Raw genomic sequence first — 22455 nt, forward strand, 5'->3', positions numbered from 1 at the left:
ATATTCTCCACCAACGTTGGGGGCCTCGGTTGCTCCTGGGCCATTTGAAAGACCACGGGGCCCCCAGCCACCGGCAACGCCGTGGGGCTAGAACGGCTTCCTTGCCGCGCGCAGCTGACAGCACAACCTGGGCCCTGGGCGGGGGATGGGGTGTGTTCATGGTCTGCCCCCGCCCCGGTGCCCCTCCAGCCAATGGGAGCTGTGGGGGTGTGTGCAGATTCCCCCCCCCCCCCCCAAGAACCACTGCCACAAAGAGTGCAGGTCGCTTCCAGGAGTAGCCCCAGGTAAGCACCTCAGCCCATCCTGCACCCCCATCACCTCCCACTGCCTGTACCCCTCCTGCCCCCCAATCCTCTGCCCCGGCCCAGAGCCTGCACCCCTCACCTCCCCTTGCCCCCCAATCCTCTGCCTAGAGCCTGCACCCCTCACCTCCTCCTGCCCCCAATCCTCTGCCTAGAGCCTGCACCCCTCACTTCCTTCTGCCCCCCCAATCCTCTGCCCCGGCCCAGAGCCTGCACCCCTCACCTCCCCCTGCCCCCCAATCCTCTGCCCAGACCCTGCACCCCTCCCCCACTCAAACTCCCAGAGTCTGCACCCCCCTTCTCCTGCACCCCAGCCCAGAGCCGGCGCTAAAATTGCCAGAGCCCGCACCCCAACCCCCGCCCCCACCCAAACTCCCTCCCAGAGCCTTAGGCAAGTAGGGGCAGGGTCTTGGATCCATTCTGGGCACCACCAAAAATCCTGCAAATCTGCTGCCCCTGCTGACAGGGCCCGAGCCAGCAGCGCTCTGCAGTGCGTGCCCCAACGTCGGCGCTTGACGCGCGGCCCGGGCTCCGCTGCTTTGAGGGGACGGGGTCTACATGGGCGTTTTCCAAGCTGCAAAGGGATTTTCCCAGAGCCAGGGCAGGAGAGTGCACGACATCGCAGGGGGGTTGGCGAGAGTTCTCCAGACACCTGACGTGCTCCCAGAGGCAAAGACACCGAGAGCTGGCAAACCCCATCGTAACCGTAACTCTGGTGGTGCGGGGTGTAGGCTTGCCAGATACTTTCACAAAAAATTCCAAACACGGCAGGGGAAAAAAATTAGTTGGGGAGGGGGGTTGGCGAGAATCATGGGACCCAAACTTGAACAAATAAAAAGTTGCTGCACCTTTAACTCCCCGCTTCCCCCGCCGCCAGTATTTTCTGCTTTGTTTTTTTGGGGGGGTTTTATATATACTGGACAGGGGCCACAAAATACCAGACTGTCCGGGCGAAAACTGGACATCTGGCAACCCTAGCCAGGTGTAAGGCTGTGAATTCCAAAAGCACAGAAAGGAGATTTGCTAGGTTCTGCTCTTGCATCTGCCCCGGACTCCTCCTCTGGCAGGGGCATGTCACTTGTACAGGACGGATACGCCACATTTCTCATCCCATCTCCTCATCCCTGCAATCAGACGACCACTGCCCCACCCCCCTGCATCACGGGGGTGTTCTGCTGATTAGTATGTCAGCCTTTGCCAAATGCCCGTCGCACAGAAAGCACTAAGTGGAAATTAAGGAGGCTACCAACTGTGTTATTAGCAATTTCACCCTAAATCAGAAAGTTAAGTGAATAAAACATTGCATCTCTCCGACACACGCACACAAAGTTGTAAGGCTGTCTACCGATCCTGTTAGGAAATGTAAAAACAAGACTTTTGATTTGCAGTTACTCACCGTTTTATTTTTCTTCTCTCCCTCCCAGCAGACCATGTGGAAATTCTGAACAGTAAAATTATGGAGTACCAGGACTTCTCGGTGGGAAGCTGCACATGGCCTTTCTGTATATATGCCCTCTTCCCTCATTTCTTCCTTGACCACCTCTACAGTAAGCCTGTTGCAGCCTACATGTTAACCAAAAACTGATCAATGGGAATGTCAAAAAAAAAAAAAAGCACTATAGAAACAATTAACAAACAGCGCTCTTATATGAGATATACAAGTAGAAAATTATAATAGACTTTTATAACACATTACTTTAACACACTTAATCATTTTATGATTACCATCAGAAGTGCATCTGCACAGTGGACTGTTGGTTTACTGTATACTATCGATGGATAAATGTTTGTCTTGTTTTTAAAGTGTTATCTTACTGTTTTGTTTACATCATAGTCTATTGATTTGTTTAAAAGTGTACCACATTATCAAGTATACTCAATACCATTTTTTTCATTATTGTTATGTCTTAAGTTTTCATATAATGTAGTTTTCTGGGTTTGGGGGGGGTATTTTTGTTTTGGGAGTTGTTTGGGGTTTTTTTTTTTTTTTTTAACTAAAAATGTTACAGTGGGAAACAGGAATTATGTGCTTGAAAAACACGACACAAGAATGTTCTTTCCTTTTCTATACGTGGCTCTCATCTGCTGACATTGCTTCTTTTAAATGGCTCCTTTTAAGATCCAGAATTTGCCTTCCTGTAGAGTCTTAGATTTTGAATCCCAAAAGTTATGAAGGGACCGCTGTCACATTAGAACAGCCTCGGGGTTTTACAAAGTGGGCTGAGTCTGGCTGCCTGGCGTAATAAACAAAAACCATCCACAGTAAAAAGGTAGATATTAGCTGAAGGGGGAGATTTATTCAGAAAGCCTCAGAAAACAAGGGCTCTCCAGTTTTGCTGCCCATTCCAGTGCCATTCTTAGCTGCAAATGGCACCATTTTCCTTGCTGTTTAAGTGGTGCCATTAAAAAAACCTACCCATAACACAGATGGGTAAAGCGATGAGACAGACTTAGCGGGGTAAAGAAATCCCTCCCCTCCCCCAAGACGAATGCACAGCTATTGTCACCCTTGAGACCAAGAGGCGTAAGCCCAGAATAGGTAATTTTCATTAAAATGACCCCTCCCCGTTCTTTGCCAAGGGATGACAGTGCCCACCTAGTTGCTCTTGTCTCCCGTAAGCATGCTGCAGAATTCAGCAGGAAATCTAGTGGGGGCATTCCCTGACATTTCATCAGCTTACCCCAATCTTTTACTACCCCCCTAAGCCAGAGATCTTTTCCTCAAACTTTGGCTCTTTGAAACAAAGAACAAGCAACAAAGATGAATGACCCTTGAGTTACTCAGGCCAGGGTGGTTTTCAGAGAGAGCTCCTTAGATCAGCAGATGCCTTTTTTTGGAGGGGAGGCGGGCATCTTTTGTTTGATCAGGAGTGACACCAGGGTTGCCAATATCTCAGCCCTTCATCTAACCAAGTAAACGAAAGGCTGGTCGACCCCTCCCCCACGCCCTGCCCCGCACACCGTGTCGTGCTGTCAAGTTGCGAAATACACCTCTGGGCTTGGCTCGCGCAGAGAGGTCGTTGCCGTGTTCATCCCCAGCATAACTCCACTGACCTCAGTGGACTTGGGCCGGAGATGTATTTGTCCTGTAAATTTCTGATAACGGAACGGGGTAAACAGCAAGTAACTGTTCAGGGACGTACCTGGGGGCGTTAGGAGATATGGGACAAAATCTGAGAGGAAAAAAAATCCCCAACTGCAAGCTCAGTCACAGCCTGGAATGGGCAGCCACGTGCCCCGGTATGGCGCGGCACACCGAGACCCGTGGGGGACGTGTCCGCTGGCGGAGGGATGCTCCAAGGAACCTGGCTGGCCTTTCCCATCCAGCAGTAGCTTGTTTTTCCTGCCATGGCTGGAGGCCTGCAGCTGCCTTGGCCAGAATATCCCTGGCCCTCTGCTCGAAAAGGCACAGGTCCCGTTCCCGAGGGGAGAAAGCTGTGCGCCCTACGGCCAAGCTGTTCATAAACACAGTGCAGGCTGCTGGTTGCTGAGGGGAGCAGAGGGGGAGGGGTGTTACGACTGTAACTCGGTCACGTTCAGGCTGAAATTAGTAGGGTCACTGTTCAACTTCTAACACAAGGGGCCACGGACTCCCCCCACCCCCAGGAAAGGCAGAATCTCCTCTGCTGCGTGCCAGGGAAATGTGGGCAGGCCGGGCTGCTCGTTCCGTGGGGGCTGAAGGGCCTCGGGGCAGAGAGGCTCCTGGGAGGACATTCTGGCTGCTGAGCGAGGTCAGCGGAGTTGAAAGCCCTTGGCTTTTCTGAGGCCGTGTACAAGCCCACGTACGCGCGTCACCCTGCACTCCTGTTGGCTGAGCGCTCGTTTCCAACACGCCTTTTGGCTCCCTCACGTTTTGTCCAAAGCATCGCCCCACCCTTTCACCTGAGCACCGACAGGCGTTTGCTAACGTTACCGATAGCCAGTGTGAGGTGCGGGCACGTGCTAGGCACAGCCGGAGGGTCCCTGTATGATCTAGCGTTCAGAAACAGACCCACGGAGAGTCCGTAGTCAGCTCCCATAGGGCGTGAACCCGGGGGAATCTTCCTCTGGACTTCAGCGAACTAAGGGACAAAATTTGACCTCCCCTTTGCTTGTGTCCCCAGCTGTCAACATTCAAAACATACAGTTTTGCCTGACCCTGGCGACTGTGATGGCTGTTGCTTTTGCTCTGCCTGTTCTTTTAACCACGGAGTTTCTGTTTCCCAAAACCATAACATTGTTAGTGGAAAAAGTGGATTTGAGTACTTCCTGTTTGAAATGATTTGTGTATCCAAATGGGTTTTTGCACAACCTGTGCCAGTGCCTCAACAAAGAACAGACCTGATCTTCAGAAGCCAGAAAGGATGCATTCAAGCTTTGGATGGCTTTGAGTGAAAGGAGGTTGGAGCGTTTTCAGTGCTAAATGGATTGTTGTATCTCTTGACACTTTGATGTAACCTCCTGTTTTATTTAACTACTTAAACATCTGGCATAGATGTGCAGAGAATGTAAACCTAGAATACAGCTGTTTTCATGTCACATTTAAAGCACTGAAAAAAAATTAAGGATTATTTTTTAGTAGAGGTCCAATGAGGGATGTTCAGGGTAGATATATTAGGTGCCACAACAGTTTTTTATATTGCTGGCAGATTTAGAGTTCACTTTTAAGTGGATTTAAGGAAAGAAAAGCTTGAAGCACTAAAACTTCACCAAATTCAAAACAATCTTGGCAAAAATGCCATTTTGAGGTAGCACTATTTAAACTAGTTGTGCAATGATTTGCTCGAATTTTCTTTGTTCAAAAAAGAAAACCAGTCGCCAGACTATAAATTTCCTAAATAGATGCATTCTATTACCAAGTCACCGCGCTAGCTCGTGACTCTAAATAAATGTCATAAAAGCGTGAATTTCAGCCTTTATTTGACAAGAGATGTATGTAAGTTTGTTTAAATCAATATAATTTTAGTGACATTTTTATAAGCTTCCCACTTTCCATGAACCTATATTTTTTATTTATCCAAAGTTACTTCTCTTTGTCCATTTCTCTCAGCCTTATGCAAACAATATGCAAGAAATGCTGAAACTTGGATAAAACGGGTCATGCAGAGGGAAAATGAAAGCTGAGAATGATCATTTTCATAAAAAGGTTGTTAGTAGTTTCAATAAATTACTGCTACTTAACTGTAACATAAGCAGACAATAAAAGAGGGATTTAAAATAAAATAGATTCATAAAACTATTCAAATTATTTTTGTTAAAGTCAGTGGTTTTTAGTGATTGGAACCTGATTTTGCAATCAGCCATGTTTTTATTTTGAAATTTCTAGTGGATGATTTTTGTCTTTGTATTTTTGCATCGCTGTGTTAGAGAAATCGTTAACCTCCCTGGCCACATTGATTCCCTTCCATTCCTGAGCACTCTGGCGCACTTTTCTCTCTGCCATAAGTGTTGTCTCGTACTGCACTGGGAGAGTTCACCAATGGATGGGCAGGCTGGCCGTGCGCTGCAAAACAAAACCAGGGCGCTGCCAAGGTGGCTTACGGAATGCTCAATATTCCCGCAGAGGGGTTCTCTCAACATACAGTCGGCTACAAACGCAAGGTAGAGTCCAGTGCAACGACTGTGTTATTCTCTAGCTGCACAAACAATAAACCCAGCGACTGACAGGAATATGTGACTGTTGTCGATACATCTGGCCAGACAAGGAGATCCATGTATCTGATCAAATGTATTCATGAACGTACATATTCCTTCATAATGCAGTAGAATAGGCTGTAGAACATGCTCCTACACAGAACGACTGAGAAACTGGAGTCCTCATTTTTTATCCCTTGTACATTTCACATACATGAAAATTGAAAAAGGTGAAATTTATGAGGAAAATCTAATTTCCCATTCCTGCTGAATGGATTTAGTGTGATATTGACCTGATTTTACCATGTGCCTGTTGAAGGCCTTAGAATATATACTGTATGTTAAAGACTGTAATAACTTTAAAAAAAAAAAGTAGTTGATAGCCTAATCAAACTGTAAATAGAGCTACAACACATTGTTATACTAGGCATCAACGCATTAATTCATGTCACATATTTTCATTTCTTTATTGTTAGTTTTTAAGGTTTTCATTATTGCTTTTTTGATATCTTTAGTAACGAATGAATTTAATTTTGAAGGAGAATTAGAGGAAATTTAAGATTTTTAATACATGTATTCAACCCATTTAGTTATATTCTAAACCAATACTGACGCATGATAAGGTATAGAATATAGTCCATAACTAGTTTGTATAGTTTACAGTTTAAGAACAAAATTAACTTTGTATGTAACTCCTACAATGATAGATTCATTGTTAACTAATTATATTAAGTTGTTGTTGCTATGGCAACAAAACTACAACATGGCTACCTTTGTATACATTATTTGTGAAATTTTCACATGTAAATTAAAAGTGATGTGTAACAGTATGAGCTTGTTAAAGGTACAGTTCGATACTGTCAGATAAAGATATGATTGAATATTTTTAAAATCCCAAAGTCCCATGTGAAAAGCTGAATTTGTGTCTTTAGGTCACATTTTCAGTCAAGAAGTTTACAACACATGGATTTAGAGTCAGGTTTTATAGCTTGTAGAAATTGTTGTGTGGCTAGGGTGATTCCACAGTATTTTAGGTTTTAAAACGCAACCCCCTGCATTTCCAGTACCTTTAACTGGTCTTTATTTCATTTCAGCTTGATCATCATTGTGTTAATTCATAATTAACCAGTTTAAATACTGTAGTCTGACCACATTGATTAAACTGAATACTCATGCGATTATGTTAAAATCAGGGCTAAATAATGAAACATGGGACTATTTTAATACTAATTTATATTAGCCAGACCTGTACATAAGAAAAAATATTGTGGAATGACCCCGTAACAGTGTTGAAGATACCAATATGCTGCAGTTAAACTGAGTCAGTTAGTGTACGAATGTGTGAGACACACCTTTTTTGCACTTATGTACATAGTCCACGAAAGAAATCCTTGGAACTTATTTTGAATATAAAAAGTCTGTAATAATACAGGAAAAGTTTGTAAAAGAGATAGGTATTACTAAGGCTTTGAAAAAGGAGGAGTTTTTTGCTATAAAACTTATCTGAAAGCATGATGTTGCTTTGCTGTTGTAAAAGCTTTGTAGTTTGCCATAGCTTACTATACAGCAGACTGATAACACGTCAGCTTCAACCTGCAGCACAGAAAATGGGAAACAGTACTTAATTAATTAGTGAGGTCACTAGCAATGATTTGAATTGCTTTTTCTAACCCATTCTAAATCATGGTTTTCACAAGAGGCTGTGCTGACGCGGAATCATGTTAGGACCTTAATGTCACGTGCACGTCTGCATGCCCCCAATCTTCTTTCTAGTCAATGCTGGTTTTTATCGATCCTAGATGAGTATCGTGCCAACACGTGTTTTAAATAGTAGTGGGAATTGGGGCTATTGCCGTTGGTTGTGGCTTTCAGCCCTGTGGAATGTGCAAGGCGAGTCAAGAGCTAAGGATGTTTTAAGTGGCGGAACGTGAGTGGTATGTGACTGGCTTGGGGGTACTCGTCTTCTGCTGCTAACCGCCTTGGCGCTCGGCTAGAGCGAGAGCTGTTGATCCCATGGCAAAGTTCTGTTCCGCCACCTGCATTTCTGCTAGGCCAGCTGGGGGCGGAAGGGTGGCATGATGAGCGGCGAGGCTGGAATATGAATGCTGATCGCCACCTGTGGCATTTCAAAGTAGAGGAGATAGTACAGGAGGTGGGGAGCTTCAGGCCCAGGGGCTTTCTGTCTTAGCCACTGCCTGCCGAAGAGCATCACAGCGGGTCGGCAACTAAGGCCAAGTCGACACTCAAGGGGTAAGTCAAATCAAGATATGCAACTCCCAGCTGTGTTAATTACAGAGCTGGAGTTGATGTACCTTGTTTCAAGTTTCCCCGCCGTCCTCACAGCAGGAGGCCGACAGAAGCCAATGCTCCCGTCAGCTTCCCTTACTCCTCGCAGGAGTACAGGCCGCCGGTGGGAGTGCCCTCTGAGTTCTATTTAGTGGGTCTTTACTAGACCCGCTAAATTGAACTCGGGAAGATCGATTGCAGCAACGTCGATCTTCCCTGGAGTGAAGATATGGCCTTAAGGAGGGATAGGCCAGTGTCCATGTAGCATTGCCAGGGCTAAAGGGCTCTGGATGAGCTGAAAGCTTGGGAGTGGGGGAGTGTTCTTACTTTCACCGGGAAGGGACAGAAATTTGATTGGCTTCTACTGCATGCCCTAGGCACCAGACTTCCCATTGATTTCCCTGGGAGCACAGGCTGAGCAAGATTTGCAGAATGGTGCTCCCAGCATAACAACCAATAACTGTGAGGAACTCAGACCAGAGCCATACACCGCTGTGTATTTGTATGCCCTTCCGTGCCTTATTGCAACGGCATCGTTTCTTAAAATAAAATGTTGAATACTAACGATGGCCGGGGGGGAAAGATTCATGGTTTAAATACTGTTGCCCCAAAATAGATGGCTGGGACCCAAAGGCAGGGGAAAGGCTGGGATCCTTTTCCTGGTTCTGTTTTGTTTCTTTCATTCGTGTTTGAATGGGATGAGGGTCCCAAACGCTGCCTGCGCCTTGGAGATGCTAGCTGATCCAGGCTGCCCCCTCCAGTTGGTCTTTCCATCTTGGAGAGCAGCAGAGGGGGCAGGGGAAACGTTGGTTTCTCATTAGGTCTGCGTTGTAAAACCACCAACACTCAACTCAAACCAACAGAATCATGGAACAGAAAATCCCGGGGCTCTAAGAGAAAGCTGGACTAGAATTTCACGTAGGGTTAAATGTCCCAGAGGAGCATGGGGCAGTAGAAATGGCTGGTATTTCTGATACCGCTCCTCCCCGCCTGTCGGTGTGAGCACCTAAGCCTTCGTTCCAAACGGGGAGTCCCACGAGTAGGGTCTTTTCTCTCAGTCAGGAACGTAGGACTGCTGCAGAGTCGTCAAGGCGGCTGAGCTTCCCAGGGCCAACGTCGGCCCTCTGAGGCTCCGTATCAGCAGGGCACCTCGTTTTTTAAATAGGTGCGTAGTCCTGGTATTCTGGCCGATCGGAGCCTTCGAACCAGGCCGTTCCATTGACCTCATTTAGGGGAGCTCAAATGTCACTGAAGGTCGAATTCACCCTGCTATCGTTCAAGGTGAAATAAGTGAGGGAAAACATTTTGGGTACGTTGGCCTTTTCGTGGGCCTCCTGATAATCTAGATTTGGCTACTCTAATTAGTTGGGGCCATGCATTGTTGTATAACAATGCATGCCTGCAGGCCGGATGGAGCGCTCCTTTGGGGTAAGTCATTTTTACAGTTAAGCTTTTTTCTCTTTTATAGGAAAATTAAAGAAAAATACTTTGCACTATTACTAGCTGTGATTCATCTCAAAAACTATTTTTCACTAGGGTAAAAGGAAAACCTTTAATCCCGACACACCACAGCTAAAAATCTTTGCTAGTGACCTTGACAGTCATATTCTCTGTCATCAAAATAAAAACTGCACATGCCTCTTGAACGAGAGATTAAAACATGCAAAAATAACACAACTATTAAATAAAACTAAGGTTGTATCCAAACACACAACAGAGAGAATTACCTGACACAGAATTACAAGGTTCCAGTTCTTTATTACTGTACACAAATGCTATTTGATAGTGGTGGAAGCCAAATGATTTTGTTGCCATGGCTTTTGTATCCTAGCAGATGAGGGGATGACGTAACCATTCGTAGATAGGCTTGTGGGATGTTTTTTTAATTAGATATTATTTTAAATCGTTAAAAAAAGCCTCCATTGTTATGTCCCGTGATATTAGATCACCCTTAAAAAAATAAACCAGATTTGTATTTTAGGCAGGCACTAAAATCAGGAAAAGAATTCTCTACTAAATTTTCAATTTTGAACATAAATGGAGCATTAATATTACCATCCTGTGTAAAGTAGCTTTTGAACACATCCTTCTTTTCATAGGTGCTTCTGGTAAAACAAAGTAAAAGAATCATTAGGCAGATGCCATTTGACTTAATGAAATAGTTTTTAGATGAAAAAAAATATTGTTAGCCCTGTGGAATTGTAACAAATTAAAATATCAGCAAATCCCAACAGATAAAGGCTATTTTATTCTTTCAGTTCCAGAACATAATATAGTTCATTCCCTCAACTGCTATCAACAAGGTGTACGCTTTGAATTTATTTTTCTTTTTGCCACATTATATTGCTGTAGTGCTTGTATGTGCTTTAGTAATGTGCATAATGCTACTCATTTTAGTATGTTACTTCTATATTGTTATTGTTTATTTTTTGATCTTTTAATAAAGTGTATAAAATTCTTGGTTATGTTTTTTATGGACCCATATCTACACATTCATAGGAGTTCACTTTAAAGACTTTTCAAGCTCCAGTTTTAGTCCCGGTCTTTAAAGGTTCCGATGTAAAAACTACAATTAATGAAATTTGATTCAACGTTACGCCTGATGCGTAGAACAACAGAATACATTTCTTTCCAGAAAATACCTTCAGTATTTTGAATTATGTAGCTAGTGCACCCATTTTATTGGATGCATTAGGCTGATCATAGTGAAGTTACTCACACAAGAAAGAAATTTGTATTTTAGAAAAATAAAAGTAAACTTTGCAGACACTGCCTACTGGTTTCTCTTGTGCCTTAGACGTTCTGAGACACATAATGTGTTATGTCTTGTATTTTTTCTTTAATTTCTAGCTGTCCCTATTTTTGATGTAATTGGAGTGGAGATGGATGCTATGCATTTGAAGATAACCATGAAGAATAAATTGAATATGATTCAAATGTCTGCACCTTTTGTAGCACAAAAATGTGTGTATTCATTTTTCCCTTAACACGCAAGCTAGGTGTTTAATGGATGGTGCAGTGTAGGAGTAATTCAGCCACCATTTTCCAATGTGATTCACAATTCCCATTGAAGTAGCCCATGATCTTGTGTGGTTCAGGAGCGACACCACCAGATAGTGGATTCCTCTCGCTATCCACAAAGCAGGTAATGCAAGTGCTGCCACACAGCACTCTCACGGAGAAAAGCTACACCCATCCTTGGTCATTCGCACATTAGCTCTTTGCTGCCCCCTAGAGCTGCTGTTGGTAATTTTTATAATGTAGACAAAGGTTTATGAGTGAGCGAGCTGGTAAGTGCCCACACCCATTCAGTCCTCGACAGCGACAGGCCACCAAATATACAAATATATTAGAAGCAAGAGGAAGACCAAGGACGGGGTAGGCCCATTGCTCAGTGAAGAAGGAAAAAGGATAACAGGAAACTTGGAAATGGCAGAGGTGCTTAATGACGACTTTGTTTTGGTTTTCACCAAGAAGTTTGATGGTGACTAGATGCCTAACATAGTGAATGCTAGTGGAACTGGGGTAGTTTTAGAAGTTAAAATAGAAAAAGAACAAGTTAAAAATTACTTAGAAAAGTTAGATTCTGCAAGTCACCAAGACCTGATGAAATGCATCCTAGACTATACTCAAGGAGCTGATAGAGAAGTTATCTAGCCTGTAGCTATCAGCTTTCAAAAATCATGAAAGTCGGGAGAGATTCCAGAAGACTGGAAAAGGGCAAATCTAGTGCCCATCTATAAAAAGGGGAATAAGAACAACCCAGGAAACTACAGAACAGTTAGTTTAACTTCTATGCCAGGGAAGATAATGGAGCTGGTAATTAAGGAATCCATCGGCAAATATCTGGAAGATAAGGTGATAGGTAACAGCCAGCATGGATTTGTAAAGAACAAATCATGTCACACCAATCTGATAACTTTCTTTGATAGGATAACGAGCCTTGTGGATAAGGGAGAAGCGGCGGATATGGTATACCTAGACTTTAGTAAAGCATTTGATACGGTCTCTCATGACCTTATCAACAATCTAGGGAAATACAACCTAGACGGGGCTACTATCAGGTGCTTGTATAATTGGTTGGATAACCAATTTCAAGGTGTGTCTAAACTACATGGCTCCGTCGATGGAGCCATGTAGATTAGGCTGATCGTCAGAGGGAAACAAATAATATTTAAATAATCGCGGCTTCATTTAAATGTCAATGGCTGCCGCGCGCTGCCGACCAGTTTCACGAGGCATACCTGCGCCGGTCGACAAAGGCTTCCTTGTCGACAGCGGCGCGTCCAGACTGCCCCGATCTGCCGACAAACAGCTGCCACCGGGGAGAGCCGGTTACCTCCCACGGTCCCGCACTGCTGTGTGGGCAGGGTGACGGCTGGCCCCCGTCCCGCAGGAGTAGAGTTGTGCGAATGGCAGTTGCCCGGGAACCAGGAGGTGTTGTCTGTGCTCCGGCACCTGTGTCCTGGCTGGAAGTTAGCACAAAATCTGCCTGGCGGCTCGGGCATCCCTGCTCAGGCCAGGCCAGAGGGTGGGGGTTGAGGGTCGTGCTGCTCCCTTCACAAGTGTCGCACCCTGCGTGGGGTCGGAGGGCAGGAGAAGGGGCGAGGAGGCGGCTGGCGCTGCTCCGTGCTGCCAGAGGCCGGGCTGTGCAGCTGGGTGTCTCCGCAGGCTGGTCGCCCTAGACCATGCATGCACGGCCTGCAGCCGCTGGGGTCTGGGCAGTGGGGTTACCCCAGGGCGTGGGGAGGCAAGTGCCCCCATCCCTCCCCACCAGTGCCCATGCGTCCCCCCTGCAATGTGGCTGCCGGCTCTTGTCCCCTCCCTGCCCCAGGGTAGCACCCCCCAACTTCCCCCAGCCCCGGAGCTCTGGGGAGCTAGCCAGCAGGTCTGGGCAGAACCTTCCCCTGCCTACAGTCCCTGCTGCCCATGCCCTGTGGGGTGTCAGCAGGGTCGCCCCGGTGAGCAGAGCAGAAGTGACAAGGGCTGGAGGAGGTGAGGGGGTCGCACAAGGCAGCCTGGCTCTGCACCCACATCTGCTGTGCTGCCATCAAACCGGGGAGGCCTGGGAGAGAGTCCGAGCTGGGACGGAAGGACGTTGCCCGAGGCAGCCGGGCAGCGCCCCTCTCAGCCAGCCAAACACCAGCCCAAAGGGGCTTGTTGCTCCTACAACGCACGCCCACCAGCTCAGTGCCCCCGCCACCCATCTCAGGCCACTGTGAGGCCTGCCGCCCAGGGAAGACTTTCCAGCAACATCGGTGGGCAAGGGAAGAGTCCTGGAAGCCAGAGGACAAGAGAGCTACTGACGAGCGTTGCCTTCCATCCCGAACGTTCTGGTGGCGGGAACGTTGCCCACGTCTGTCGAGACCGGGACAGGCGCGTCGCAGAGGAAGCTACACTAAAATGGCTACACAGGATGTGGCATTCGCGGCGGGTGTCTACCGCGAACGGCCACCCCCCGAGTATAGCTGTCTGTGAGGGTACGTCTACACTTGCACCCTATTTTGAAACAGGGATGCAAATGCAGCAATTCGAAATTGCAAATGAAGCCGGGATTTAAATATCCCACGCTTCATTTGCATAATTGCGTTATGGCGCTATTGCGAGTTAGTGCTATTTTGAATTAAGAGACACTGTGTAGACGTGGTTATCTCGAGGGAAAAACCCTTCTCTCGAAATAACTGTTAAACCTCATTGTACGAGGAATAAGGGTTATTTTGAGAGAAGGGTTTTCTCTCGAAATAACCGCGTCTACACAGCGTCTGTTCATTCGAAATAGCGCTAACACGAAATAGCGCCATAACGCGATTATGCAAATGACGTGCGGGATATTTAAATCCCGGCTTCATTTGCAATTTCGAATTGCTGCATTTGCATCCCTGTTTCGAAATAGGGTGCAAGTGTAGACGTACCCTGAGAGCTGAGCTAAATAAAATCTCCAGTTAGCGTTTACGCTGTCGAAAGCTCCTGCCGGAAGCCCAGGGAAAAAATCCATTTTTCAAGGCTTGCTCCACATTTGAATGGGTCTCTGTGGTCCCGAAGGCAGACGCTGTTTTACCCAGTCCAGCTTTAATGCGGAAGATGTAGATCCCTTTGATCTATTTATTATGAGGAGATGCAGACAGGAGGAAGAAATGTTTGGGTAAGCCCCCAAGAGCTGTGGATTTAGAAAAATCCTCTACAAAGAAAGCAGCCTGCTTAGCCCTGGCTTCAAACAAAAAGAGAGATTTAGTAGGAGATGTTCAAGTAAGAAAAAGTCCTTGGAAATAAGCTGTTCGTGTCAAGGCTTTAGGCGAGCCGCTAGGGCTTGTCTACAGACACGAGTGGATCTGGACTAAGGTAGGGTGGGAATTTAAAGCATATTAACCGTTCCAGATTCACTCTCCGTGCCGCTGCTCTGATTCCGGAAGAACAAGGCGTTTGTTTGAGATATTCCAGTCGTATTATTCTTTCAGCCCAGAGGGGACCACTCGGCGCCCGAGAGGTGGGCGCCTGTCCAGACGAGGGGTCCCCTTCAGGTGCCGTCTCAATGTTCTTGTGCACCGGTCCCTGTCTGCATGGCACGGCGGGTGCTGAGTCTTGTCTGTCAGGGAGCTCTCTGCAACCATCTCCCGGCCTCTGAGGCGGAGCAGCTCCTCCTGCGCCAGGCCAGCGGATGGCTGAGCTAGACCCTGGCCCCTGCCTTGCCCCAGCTGTTAGGAGCCTCTGGATCCAGGCAGCTCCCCCACCGGGGGATAGCGCTGCGCCGTCTGGGGCTGGAACCCGCTGCCGTGTGGCTGTGGGCGTCGGACCGCTCCGTTCTGCACGGGCCCGGGGGCTGCTGGCGGAGACCTGTACGCAGAGGGGAACCGAAGCGGGGGCGCCCTGGCGCGCAGCTCCGGCGAGAGCCGCAGCAGAAGCCAGCAGGGGGCTATTCGAAGAGCGGGCAGAGCGCCGGGTTGCGATAGGACAGTGCCTGTAAGAATGGTAAGCGGCTTTCCCCGTGGCCTCATGGGAAGCAGGCGTGGCAGGCTCCTGGAGGAGCAGCCGGCTGGAAAGGGCAGGGAGTCGAAACAGGGCGGGGCAGCCAGGCCTGAAGTGGAGAGAGAAGACCCTGTCCTTTCCAGGCGGTGTCATGGCGCCCGCCCTGTGCACGCGTCAGGTGGGACAAGGCCCACGCCGACAGCCTCCGCCACTGGCAGGAGGGGAGGGATGGAGGTGACCAAGGACATTACCGGACAGTGCCAGAGTGCTGGGGCCATTGCCTGCCTCCCCGGGGTCCCAGGCAGACTCAGCCATAGCATGGAGGGGAGTGCAAAGCCTGTGTCCTTCTCAGCGCACGGAGGGGCAGGGACGGATGCGGGAACTTGGAGTAGGCAGGGACATGCTTTCATTCTGCTGGCTTGCCAGAGCTGTATGTTTGAAGAATAAGCCTCTGCCTGGAAAGAGAGGTGGGCCTGGCAGTTCTGCTCCCTGGGAAGGTCAGCCAATCCCACCTGCATGAGGGGAAACTGAGGCAGGGACCAACCAGACTCTGGACCAGATAAGGCGACGCTGCTACAACTGGCCAGTTAAAAGTCTTAAACAAACAAGCGAATCCACTCACCCATCGGTGGGTCCAGCGTGCAAAGCAGCAAGAAGCCCTCACCTCAAAAGTGATCCCAGAGGCTCTGGTAGCCTGCGACGACCGCTCTTTTGCAGACTCAGTTTTCTCCTGCTGCTAGGGGATCTTTGGAAACCTTTTTTCTGGCACAATAAGAACATCAGAACAGCCAAACTGGGTCAGCCCAGCCCAGCATCCTGACTGCCGACAGTGGCCAATGCCAGGTGCCCTAGAGGGAGTGAACAGACAGATCATGTGATCCCTCTCCTGTCATCCATTTCTGGCCTCTGACAAACAGAGGCTAGAGACGCCATTCCTACCCATCCTGGCTAATAGCCATTGATGGACCTAACCTCCATGAATTTATTTAGCTCTTTTTTGAACCCTGTTAAAGTCTTAGTCTTCACCACATCCTCTGGCAAGGAGTTCCACAGATTGACTGTGCACCATGTGAAGAAAAACTTCCTTTGGATTGTGCTAAACCTTCTGCTTATTGATTTCATTTGGTGACCCCCTAGTTCTTATGTTATGGTTTGATGGGGTGTGCATAGCCCGCACTGGAACAGAAGGGGTGAAAACCCTGTGAGCAGAGGAAGTCCCGCCCCTTCAACCAGACTGGGCATGCTCCAAGTGCTGGGGCAGCATAAAAAGCAAGCGAGCAGCTCAGTCTGGGCTGGCCTGCGAAGGGGAAGGACCTCCAGAGCTGCAATAGCCAGCGATCCAGACAGCGGGAACTGAAGTTCCAGGAGACCGTTGCTACAGAGCCCCAGAGACAAGCCGCTGCCGGGGAGCTGGGAGACCAGCCACTACATGGGACGACCCTCAGCAGCCCAGGGAGGGTGCAGGAGCACCCCCCCGCCCCACTCAGGTACACTCTGCGTGTTTCGGCCGGATTCCCTGCCAAGAGAGTGGCAGACCGATACTGCTCACAGGGCCTGGGTCAGGACCCCGTGGAGCAGGGTGGGCCTGGGTCCCCTACCAGGGCACTAGCCAGTCCTACTGACTCTGGCTACTGGGCCATACTGCCCTGAGACAAGGGTTGCTTCTAGACTCTGACCGGTAGGCCACACTGCCCTGCGATAAGGGCCACTAACTGACTCTGTGCTGCCCCGAGACTGGAGCTATTTACTGACTTTGGCCAGTAGACCATACTACCCTGTGACGAGGGCTGCTTCCAGGCTCTGGCCATTGGGTCATTCTGCCCTGCGAGCAGGGCTGCTTACAGACTCGGTGTAACCCGGAAACACGGGGATATTTACCGGCTAGCGCAGTGGTCCCCAACCTTTTGTGGCTGCCGGGTGCCCGGGGGCGGGGCCGCTTACATGCCCAGGGGCGGAACCATCCATACGCCGCACGCCCAGTGCCGGCGCCACCCATGTGCCGCACTCCCGGGGCTGGCGCCGCTCCTGAGCTGTGCACCCAGGAGCAGGGCCGCCCATACACCGCACACCTGGGGGAGGGGCCGCCACCGCCCATGCGCTGCGTGCCCGGGGCTAGTGCTGCTCCTGTGCCACGCACCCAGGGGTGGGGACGCCCATACGCCACGCGCCGGCACAGCCCATGCGCTGTGCACCCGGGGGCAGGGCCGCCCATGTGCTGCATGCCTGGGGCTGGCACTGCCCCTGTGCCGTGTGCCCAGGCTGGCGTCGCCCATATTCCGTGTGCTCAGAGGCTGGCACCGCCCATACGCTGCACACCCGGGGCCGGCACAGCCTTTGCACCGTGCACCAGGGGTGGGGCCACGTAAATGCGCATGTGGTGCACGCCCGGGGCTGGCACTGCCCATACGCTGCGCACCCAGGGGCCAGCACCGTCCATGCGCAGTGCGCCCAGGGGTGAGGCCGGCCCCGATAACTCTGCGGGCGCACAGAAATGGCCCGGCGGGCGCCATGGCACCGCACTGGGGACCGTTGGGCTAGAGAGCTGGCCAATGACCCTGCAGCCAATGAGGCGGCGTCCTGACTGCGGAATAGTCTCACTCCTGTGAGGGACGTGCATACGCCGCCACATAAGGGAACAAGTCCATAATTTTTCCTTATTCACTTTCTCCACACCTGCCCTGATTTTATAGCCCTCTGTCATATCCCCCCTTAGTCTCCTCTTTTCCAAGCTGAAAAGTCCCCGTCTTTGTAATCTCTCCTCACATGGCACCGTTCCAAACCCCTCCTCGTTTTTCTTGCTCTTTTCCGAACCGTGTCCCCCGTAACATCCCCTGAGAGTGCTCCGCACGGCCCAGCCACAGCCAGGACACGGCTACACGGCGGTGCCACAGCCGCATAGGTGGTCAGTGACGGTAGGCCCCGCCCCTTCCATTGAGGCCCCACCCCCCACGGGAGCCAAACCACCTTCCCGCTCCCACCACTTTGGCAGCTCCTATCCCAGGGCTGGAACCCCCCGGAGTAGAAGGTGGGTCCCGGTTCCCCCCAACACCCACCTCCCCGTTTCCATGCAGGGAGGAGGACTGTGGAGTTTATTCCCCGTTTTACTATACGCGGGCCAGTGATAGGAAGAGCTCAGCCAACAGCAAACTAACGCCCCACGCCCGGTGCCCAAAACCATGGGCTGCCGGGAACCTCTGAGGCGAGCCAAGCCGCCAGGAAGCGCAGGACCCAGTGCGTTTCCTCGGAGCTTCGTCACACTGGACAGTCCACTCTGCTGCCCCCGTGTCCTTCATGAAGTGGATGTAAATCGGGCACCCTCGCTAGTCCTGGTACCAGCCGCTCTGTTCATGGGCACCTGGAGGAGCTTTGGCGTCAGCAGAGCGTGCAGGGCTGTCTGCAGCAGGCCGCCTGGCTGTTTCTCTCCCCGTTGCAGCGCGGAGGGCGGGGGCGGAGGGAGGGGGGTGAAGTGACTCACCAGTCACGTTCTCCATTAATCATTAACGAAAGGAGCAGCCTAGAGGAAATTGCACGGCGAGGGGAGCCGGCCCTTCCTTGGAAAACCTCCATCCGGGGCTGAGAGGCCTTGTCTCGCCCGCCCGCCCCGAGCCGCGGAGTCACGCAGCCGTTTTGGGTGGGGCAGAGACGCAGAGGGAGAGGAGCGGGAGGCAGGATGGCATGCATGACGCGACCTTGGCTAACCCCCAGTGGCGGCGTCCCTGCTCCCCGCACGTGGCGGGAAGTGAGCGCCCTGTGTGCTGGGGGCCGTATTCCCAGGGGAGAGTACGCACCCGAGAAGTCCGGGGCTTTCATCCAGACCGACACCGGGGCAGGCCCTGTGTGTTTCTAGACGTCGCAGGCAGCGGCGTGGACGGTCTCCCCCCATTGCCAGCTTCGCCAGTGACAACAAACCCCCACTGCTGTTCCACGAGAGCTGCATCCGGCCTGGGGCAGAACTTGGCGCAGCACGAGGGAGGCAGATTTCTCACCTAATCAAAATCTTTCCAAAGCATCTGTCATGGCCAGCAAGGAAGCTCGAGGCCGTGTCAGGGGCTGGAGCCAGGGCAGGGCTAGCCACGGCGGGGAAGTCACTGGCTGTGACTAGGGATGACCTACTGGTTAACCAGTGTGGGCTGGAGCAGCCCTGGTCTACAGTGGGGAGACCCACCTACCCCCTTTAATGGGAAACCATACGTTTAATGGGTTAACCGGTTAAACAGGATTTTACATCCCTAGTGGCGAGTTACAGGGGCCCCTGGGGCCTGGGCACCAGGAATATTCCTCATCCGAGGGCCCGACTACAGCAAAATACAACCCAGGAGAGATACAGGCACAGCCCAGCTGATTGGCAGAGCGCCCCCAGCTGACCATAGCCAGTAGCGTGTATTTCTATGGACGGTGCACATCGGTGAAGGCCATGGTGCACATATCAATATTTATTCCGCACATACATGGCAACTCTTTGCACATACGTTGCTCTGGACCTGGGAAATTGCCGGGCCAGAGTCCCACACGAGAGAGGTTCGACCTATCGCTGCAAGGGACGAGAGAGGATTCAGGGCACCACAATCCCCTCTGCGACACAGCCAGAAGAGTCCTGTCTGGCACAGGAGCTGGAGCGGGGCTGGGCAGCTCAGAGTTGGTCCTGTCTTGGCTCCCGGCCAAGCTGGGCAGGGCAGTCACAAGACGCTGGTTGCCTGCTCGGCCTCCAGCCCCGGGGAACCGCTCTGGAACACTCCCTGCAGCAAGCCTGTGTGTTTCCCAGGCTGGCGGCAGGACCCTTTTGTCCCTGGATCACGCTCTGAGATCAGGAATCATCGGGACCCTCTGCCAACGAGGAGCTGAGGGATCAGAATCAGAAACGGAGCAGGAGAGAGGGGATCCCAGAGTCAGCTTCTGTCAAACCGAGGGACCTTCTCAGCCATGGGCCCAAGCATCTGAGAAAACAACCCCAAAAAGGCAGGAATCCTTCAGCATTGGCCCAGGAGCCAGCCCGACTCTGGGGGCGGACTTATTCCCCATTCCTCTGGGCTGGTAAGAGAGTTCAGGTGGCCATTAGCTGGTGTTTAGCTCCATTCATCATGCCCATCAGTTGCCCTCTGGACCCCAAGCACCAGCGAAGACAGGGAGTCATGGCTGCACCTGGAGATGGGATTTGTCGCTTTGCTTTCCCCGGGATGCAGACACCACCTGCCGTCTGCCAACGTTGCACAGGGGGATGCTTCGGAACGAAAGGGCCGAATGGGACAGGATCGGTCACTGTCGACTCCCTTGCTCCTAGCTAGAACCTTCTGCCTTCGTGTCCCCTTCTGTAACGGGGGAGATACCGCCTGATCTCCCAGGAACGCAGTGGCAGCATGTGGCTTTCCAACGCTCTCCGTACCCAGCAGCCACCCACCTCTCTGCACCTACTGGGGAGACCGGGCACTGCCCTGAGGTGTGTGTCTTGGAAAATCAGTAGCACGGTGCGATTTTATTCTTTGCTTTCTGCTCAAGACTGTCCCATGTTGATGCCATGAAACCTCAGATCCTAGCCCCTGTATCTGCCAGATCCGCACCGGACGGGTGGCGTGGCAAATACATAAACTGGCTATATGTCGCACCGGTGCTGCGGTGCAAATTAATGAGACACTCAGTGCGTGCCACGGTTACTGGCGATTTCCCCACTCTGGACCCATCTCGGCACCGAATGCTGTGAATGAGCCACTTCCACCCTGATTTAATTAGCTCCATTAACATAACTTCTCCCTTATATAGATCCCTGCTTCTGTAACTTCCCCTCCAATTCATCTGACGAAGTGGGTTTTACCCACGAAAGCTTATGCCCAAATAAATCTGTTAGTCTCTAAGCCCTGGACTGCACTAAGGAGCTATTTCGTAATAACCTTCCTTCTTTCGAAATAACATGCAGAGCATCCACATGACCAAGCCTGTTATTTCAAAATAACAGGCCACTTATTTCAAAATCTGTACGCCTGCTTTCCTCGGGGAATAACACTAATTCTCAAACAGCAGTCGTGTGGATGCTCCAGTGCTGCTATTTCAAAATAACGACTTCCCCGGTCATTCAAACGAATTGTTCCCCAGTGCATCCTGGGGCTCTAAGTCAAGGTAGCGTGTCCACATTCACAGAGCCTGCCTCGGCCTAATTTTGAGGCTTCCCTGTAGTGAGAGCAGGCTGTTTTGAAATACTTATTTGGGGAATTATTACATCGATTTTAGTCATTTTGAAATAGTTTCCTAGTGCCACAGGACTCCTTGTTTTTGAAGATACAGACTAAGTTTTTTTTTTTAGTTCAACTTAAAATGCATGAGTAATAATCGAGAGCTCATCAGCTCCTGGTGGCACGCATGGGGTAGACTAGACGGGCACTGCCTGAGGATTTCTCCAGCACACGGCTTGGGGTGACATCTTGCTGTGTTACTCAGACTCAGCTAGAGATGAGCTAAGGCCAGGGAATTCAGGCTGAGATCTGGACTGCCGACGCCCTGAAATCCCAGCCTCTGTGGATCAGAGGTTTTGCGTTTGACCCATTCCAAGGATTTGGATCTAGGATTGAATTTCACAAATCCAAGCTATTGTTCCGACCTACCCACATTCATTGTATGCAAAAAGAGACACCCCCAGGACAATTCTGATCTCTGTTACAGTGACCTTCAGTGGCGACACACCAGTGTAAATCCAGAGTAACTTGGCGTACCTATTGGCCCACAATAGATAAATCAATACCAGGGTCCAACTCAAAGAAAAGCTGTTTCTTGCCTTTTGTCCTTCTCTTAGTATGATGTGCGTTGCTGCCTTTATTCAGAGCAGCATGTCCATAACTCACTAACCACAATGCACCATCTAATGGAGAATAATTGTCTTTCTAGGGAGCATGCACAAATTCGTGTCGAGCAGGAATAGTATGCAAAGAACTCATGTTTCAATGATCAGAACGTGCTGGTGGTGCAAGAGATGAAAACGGAATATGCAGGGATTCAAAAGATGTCAGAATTATACAGCCAAGGAAGAAAAAAAAAATGAAGAGACGGGGAGAATTTTAAAGGGGAAAGAGGGAAAATTCAGCCTAACACAAAATGTTGCCGAAAGGGGAGGCCAGCAGGCGAGGAAAGGCAGGTATGATAGACTGTACGTTTTTTTAAGCAAATCCTGGTGCAATTGACCTCGGTCACACAACTCCCACGGAACCACGTCGCTCCTCACATGTGCTGATGGAGCATCCTGGCCACAGATCTTAAATGGACCTCCAGGCTCTACCGCACTATGATTCAGAAGTGGGGTGCTCAGAAC

At 50.1% G+C, this 22455-nt stretch overlaps 1 protein-coding gene across 10 annotated transcripts in view; it reads left to right on the top strand.

Moving 5' to 3' along the window:
* The window catches only part of MBNL3 (muscleblind like splicing regulator 3), a 126373-nt gene extending 115714 nt beyond the window's left edge, over positions 1-10659 (top strand). For 8 of the 10 annotated variants that reach the window (XR_012906963.1, XM_075941148.1, XM_075941141.1 and 5 more), the window contains one exon: positions 1727-10659. The gene's annotated coding sequence lies outside the window, so the exon portion shown is untranslated. The remainder of the gene's footprint in view (positions 1-1726) is intronic. The other 2 variants (XR_012906964.1, XM_075941146.1) reach the window with 1 other exon arrangement.
* Positions 10660-22455: the final 11796 nt, after the last annotated feature.

Source organism: Pelodiscus sinensis, chromosome 13 (genome assembly GCF_049634645.1).
Source record: "Pelodiscus sinensis isolate JC-2024 chromosome 13, ASM4963464v1, whole genome shotgun sequence".
In the NCBI taxonomy this organism is placed as follows: Eukaryota; Metazoa; Chordata; order Testudines; family Trionychidae; genus Pelodiscus; species Pelodiscus sinensis.